The following is a 6,908-nucleotide window of genomic DNA, read 5'->3' on the forward strand; positions in this document are numbered from 1 at the left end:
GCCAGAACCCAACCCTTCTTTTCCTTTTTTTTTTATTTTTAAATTTCTGCTTACTATAAATGGAAAGGGTAAATCCTATTTCTTATAGGGAAATGTTGATAAATTTATAAGGAAATTAGACAGACAGGCATTAGGTTAGTTGGCTAATACATTTGTACATGTCCTCTTACCCTTGAGTTCGAAGCTCGTATATTAAAATAATTTAAAATATTGTTTTATTAAAATAAAATAAAATATATTTACAATTTTCCTTATTAGTAAACAAAAATTTACGTTCCTTCAGTTTCTTATGAATTTTCATTTGATCAAGGCTTTTTTTTTTTTTTTTTTGGTATTGAAGTGAAACCTTCTGATGAGTTTCCCAAAATGGTAACAACAATTCATATTAATTTACGATCGGCCCGTCTCAACATAAAATAAACATTAATGAGCCACATTTTCAAGGAAAATAATGAAAAATAACCCAAAATTAGCATTGTGTTGTAAAGAAGAAACACGTGGAGCCCACATTTATGGGGCCCACAAAGAAATTAAGCAAAAACTTTGGAGGCTGCACACTCACGGATGTGTATTGTAGAATCACGGGTGTCATTTACAGCTGCCTATAAATAGAGAAGGAAGAAGAGAGAAAGAGCTCGCAACGGAAGAAAGAGAAGAGGAAAAGGAAAGGAAGAAAGAGAAGAAGAAAAGGAAAGGAAGAAAGAGAAGAAGAAAAGGAAAGGAAGAAAGAGAAGAGGAAAAGGAAAGGAAGAAAGAGAAGAGGAAAAGGAAAGGAAGAAAGAGAAGAGGAAAAGGAAAGGAAGAGAGAGAAGAAGAAAAGGAAAGGAGAAGAGGAAAGAAGAGGGTAAGTGAGCAGAGAGAAAATTCAGTGAGCCACATATATTGTAAACACTATTGTAGCTCTATTATTTTAGTGAAAAGGTTACTGCTGCTGCTCTCCGAGGACGTAGGCATAGCCGAACCTCGTTAAATACCGTGTCTCGTCTACTTTACGTTCAGCTCAAAATCTACCACATATCTCAGGTTATTTTATAACACGTTATCAGCACGATAGTCTCTCCTTTTATTTCTGAAATTTTTTCAACTCAACACTATGTGGTTATTCCTCTGTCTCCTTTACTGTTATTTAAAGTATGGTGCGGCATTAACGTCCATACAGCAATTTAATTTGTGAATTTACTTTACAGCAAATTAACCTACTTTAAAGGGTGGTGCGGAATTATCGTCCACGCCTTTACTGTCATTTAAAATATGGTGCGGGATTAACGTCCATACAGCAATTTAATTTGTGAATTTACTTTACAGCAAATTAACCTACTTTAAAGGGTGGTGCGGAATTATCGTCCACGCCTTTACTGTCATTTAAAATATGGTGCGGGATTAACGTCCATACAGCAAACAATTTAATTCATGACAATTTATTTTTATCATCAATTAATATACCTGAATAAAGAAATTCCTATTAATAAGTGGTTTAAATGTTCCAGATCTCGAACCTAAAGTTTTGGACAGCAAATTCATGACAATTTATTTTTATCATCAATTAATATACCTGAATAAAGAAATTCCTATTAATAAGTGGTTTAAATGTTCCAGATCTCGAACCTAAAGTTTTGGACAGCAAATTCATGACAATTTATTTTTATCATCAATTAATATACCTGAATAAAGAAATTCATATTAATAAGTGGTTTAAATGTCTCAGATCTCAAGCCTAAAGTTTTGGATGGCAAATTTGGCAAAACTGGAGTTTGCTGCCTTGGACCTTTCCGGGGACAACTTTTTATCATGGGTCCTGGATGCCAAAATTCATCTACGAGCCAATGGCCTCGGACAAACAATTGTAGATGAGAATAATGCTTCGCCTGAAGAGAATGCGAAGGCCATGATCTTTCTTCGCCGCCACATCCATGAGGCGCTGAAAAGCGAATATGTGGTGGTTGATGAACCGTTGGTTCTGTGGAAAGCTCTAGGTGAAAGATACGATCACCAGAAGACGATGACTCTTCCAAGAGCTAGATACGAATGGACCCACTTGAGATTTCAAGATTACAAGTCAGTGTCCGAGTATAACTCTGCTATGCACAGAATTACCTCATTAATGAGGCTATGTGGGAAAAATATATCTGAGGAGGATATGCTCGAAAAAACTCTGAGCACTTTTCATGCTTCAAATGTCCTCCTTCAACAGCAATACAGACATAGCAGTTTCAAGAAGTACTCGGAACTTGTATCTTGCCTCTTGTTAGCTGAGCAGAATAATGAGCTATTATTAAAGAATCACCAATCTCGCCCAACGGGCTCAGCGCCACTTCCTGAAATAAATGCTGCATCTCAGGAAGTGAATGCCACTTCATCTCGTGGTAATATCCACAAACGTGGGCGATGGGGCAAGCGTGGCCACTGGCAAGGAAATAGAAAAAAATCGTGGTGCTCGTTCAGAGGGTTTAGGTCCAAGGAGTGGTCCATCCACGAACGGCAAAAATGCATCCCGTAATAAGGGAAAGGCACAGATGAGCCATGTGCCTAGAAATGTTGATAGCCCTTGTCACAGATGTGGTGCAAAGGGACATTGGGTGCGCACATGTCGTACGCCCAGGCATTTGGCGGATCTTTATCAAGCTTCACTTAAGAATAGGAAAGTGGAGATAAATTACATTGATCATGCTCCGCCAGCCAAGATGGCTCATCAGAAATATCACGTCAGCTAAACAAGACGCATCTAGATGTTTCTGATTTTGTTACTAAAAGAGGGAATGAAGGTTATGAGTCCGAATTAGATTAAATTCCTTACTGTACTATTTGTATTACTGTACTATTTGTATTAACTGTACTATTTGTATTAACTGAAGTGTTGTTTAAATTTCAATCCAATAAAAGTGGTAATGTTGTCTTCTTTATTGATTTCAGCTTATTTTACTTATTTGGTGGTATGGATGTAAATTATGGATGCCCTCAAAACAAAGGCTATGGCAGAGATATTTGTCTCGCAGACAGCGCAACTACTCATACGATCCTTCAAGATCGGAAGTATTTCTCAAAATTAATGCTTACAAAAGCAAAGGTAACAACCATATCAGGTCCTGCAAATCTGATTGAAGGTTCAGGAAGAGCCCAAATTATGTTACCGAATGGAACAATACTGTCCATTCCAGATGCTTTGTATTCATCTAACTCCAGAAGGAATCTATTGAGTTTCAAAGATATACGTTTGAATGGCTACCATGTTGAAACAAAGAAAGAGGAAAACATGGAATATCTTTGTATTACCTCCAGTGATACCCAAAAGCGTATACTGGAGAAGCTTTGTGAGCTCTCATCAGGGTTGTATTACACAACCATACGGACAATTGAGGCACATAGTATCATGGACCAAGAGTCCACTGGCTCAAATGCTTTTAAGCTTTGGCATGACAGGTTGGGTCATCCTGGATCCACCATGATGCGCAGGATCATCACCAACTCTAAAGGACATCCCTTATTGACTAAACACATTATGTTATCAAGTGACATCTTTTGCCGAGCTTGTTCACAAGGGAAGTTGGTGATCAGACCATCACAACTAAAGGTTGATGTTGAGTCTCCATCATTTTTGCAGAGAATTCAAGGGGACATTTGTGGACCTATTCATCCCCCATGTGGACCATTTCGGTACTTTATGGTCTTGGTGGACGCATCTACCCGATGGTCACATGTTTGTCTTTTATCTACTCGGAATATGGCATTTGCTAGGCTTTTGGCTCAGATAATTAAATTACGAGCCCAATTCCCAGATTATCCCATTAAGTCAATCAGACTCGATAATGCTGGTGAATTTACATCTCAAACTTTTGATGACTACTGCATGTCACTAGGCATTGATATTGAACATCCTGTTCCCCATGTGCATACTCAAAATGGCTTGGCAGAAGCTTTAATTAAACGCCTTCAATTGATAGCACGCACTTTGCTAATGAAAACAAAGTTGCCAATTTCTGCTTGGGGATATGCCATTTTACATGCAGCATCACTTGTGCGATTGAGGCCTGTTGCCAACAATCAATGTTCTCCAATACAACTCGTATTGGGAAATCAACCAAACATTTCACATTTAAAAATTTTTTGGGTGTGCGGTATATGTGCCTATTGCACCACCGCAACGTACTAAGATGGGCCCTCAACGCAGATTGGGAATTTATGTTGGTTTTGATTCACCATCTATCATCAAATACTTGGAACCCCTGACGGGTGATATTTTTACCGCACGATTTGCGGATTGTGATTTTGATGAGACAATCTTCCCACCATTAGGGGAGAAAAATCTGTGTCTAAAGAACAAGGCAAACTCATTCCTGAAAAACGACATGAATTGTCATGGAATGTATCCACATTGTCTCATCTCGATCCTCATACTGCTCAATGCGAAAACGAAGTGAGAAGGATCGTTCACCTCCAAAGTATTGCAAATCAGATGCCAGATGCATTTAATGATGCAGCAAAGGTGACAAAATCTCATATCCCAGCTGCAAATGCACCAGCACGGATTGATGTCCATGATGGACAAAGCAATGTGCCAGCAAATGGTTCATCTGCTGCACGCCTAAAACGTGGCAGACCACTAGGCTCAAGGGATTCAGTTCCTCGAAAGAGGAAGTTGATGGACAAAATGAATCCAAATGAAATAAATAGAGAGCCCACAATTCATAATTCAAATGCCCCTAAAGAGGGACAGGTACTTCTTGACAAGGAAAACGTCATTGGTGAGACAAGTGCACCTAAAGTGGCAACCGTACCTGAAAGTCAAGAAATCTCCATAAATTCTACGTCCATTGATGAATTGTGGAGTAGAAATGAGATGATCATCGATGATATATTTGCATTCTCAGTGGCTGCTGAAATCATAAAAGATGATGATATTGAACCGTGCTCTATTAATGAATGTACACAGAGGCAAGATTGGCCTAAGTGGAAAGATGCAATCCAGGCAGAATTAAATTCTTTGGAAAAAAGGAGTGTTTTTGGACATATAATTCCAACTCCACCCAATGTGAACCCTGTAGGTTACAAGTGGGTATTTACAAGAAAGCGCAATGAGAAAAATGAGATCTCAAGGTATAAAGCGCGACTCGTTGCGCAAGGTTTTTCACAAAGGCCTGGAATTGATTATATGGAAACGTACTCTCCAGTAATGGACACAATTACATTCCGTTACCTAATAAGTTTGGCGGTTTCAGAAAAACTTGAAATGAGACTCATGGATGTCATTACCGCATATTTGTATGGAGAATTGGATACAGATATATACATGAAAGTTCCAGAAGGATTCAGGTTGCCTGAAGCAGCCAGAAATAAACCACGGGGCATGTTCTCAGTTAAATTGAGAAGATCATTATATGGGCTAAAACAATCTGGACGAATGTGGTACAATCGTCTCAGTAAGTATTTATTGAAGGAAGGATACACAAATGATCCTATTTGCCCATGTGTGTTTATTAAGAAATCAGAGTCTGGATTTGCGATAGTGGCAGTATATGTCGATGATATGAATCTAATTGGAACTTCTGAAGAGCTTCAAAGGACTGTTAATTATCTCAAACGTGAGTTTGAGATGAAGGACCTTGGAAAGACAAAATATTGTCTTGGCTTGCAGATTGAGCACAATGCTAATGGAATTTTGGTGCATCAATCAACTTACACTGAGAAAGTATTGAAACGGTTTGGCATGGATAAAGCCCATCCACTTAGCACTCCAATGGTCGTTCGATCGCTTGACATTAAGAAAGACCCATATCGTCCAAAAGGGGATGATGAGATAATCCTTGGTCCAGAAGTACCATATCTTAGTGCCATAGGTGCTTTATTGTACCTAGCACAATGTACCAGACCAGACATATCATTCTCAGTCAATCTGTTAGCAAGGTACAGTTCTGCTCCAACATGGCGACACTGGACCGGCATCAAACATGTTCTACGATACCTTCGTGGGACAACAGACATGGGGTTATTCTATTCCAGTGAATCGACCAACGCCCAGAGTATTATTGGTTATGCTGATGCAGGATATCTCTCTGATCCACATCAAGGACGATCACAGACTGGATATGTATTTACATGTGGAGGAACTGCGATCTCATGGAGGTCAACAAAACAAACATTAGTGGCCACATCTTCCAATCACTCAGAAATACTTGCCCTCCATGAAGCCAGTCGTGAATGCGTTTGGTTAAGGTCGGTAATCCATCACATCCGAAGCACATGTGCCCTACCCTCAACAACAGACACTCCAACAATTCTGAATGAGGACAATGCAGCTTGTATTGCTCAGATCACAGGAGGATATATCAAAGGTGACAGGACCAAACACATATCACCAAAGTTTTTCTATACACATGAGCTCCAGAAGAGTCAAGAAATCAAAGTCGGACAAATCCGCTCAAGTGATAACCTGGCAGATCTCTTCACTAAATCATTGCCGAAATATACTTTCCAAAGGTTAGTGCATGGCATCGGATTACGACAACTCTGCAAGCAATCAAGTTGGAGCATGCAAAATCAGGGGGAGCATTCAAGAGTCCTCTAACATAGGACATATGCACGTTGTACTCTTTTTCCTTCGCATAGATTTTCCCACTGGGTTTTTTCAAGCAATGTTTTAATGAGGCAACCAATCTAGGGATATGTGGTCTCCAAGGGGGAGTGTTGTAAAGAAGAAACACGTGGAGCCCACATTTATGGGGCCCACAAAGAAATTAAGCAAAAACTTTGGAGGCTGCACACTCACGGATGTGTATTGTAGAATCACGGGTGTCATTTACAGCTGCCTATAAATAGAGAAGGAAGAAGAGAGAAAGGTCTCGCAACGGAAGAAAGAGAAGAGGAAAAGGAAAGGAAGAAAGAGAAGAAGAAAAGGAAAGGAAGAAAGAGAAGAG

The sequence above is a fragment of the Prunus dulcis genome, chromosome 8 (assembly GCF_902201215.1).
Source record: "Prunus dulcis chromosome 8, ALMONDv2, whole genome shotgun sequence".
Classification (NCBI taxonomy): Eukaryota; Viridiplantae; Streptophyta; class Magnoliopsida; order Rosales; family Rosaceae; genus Prunus; species Prunus dulcis.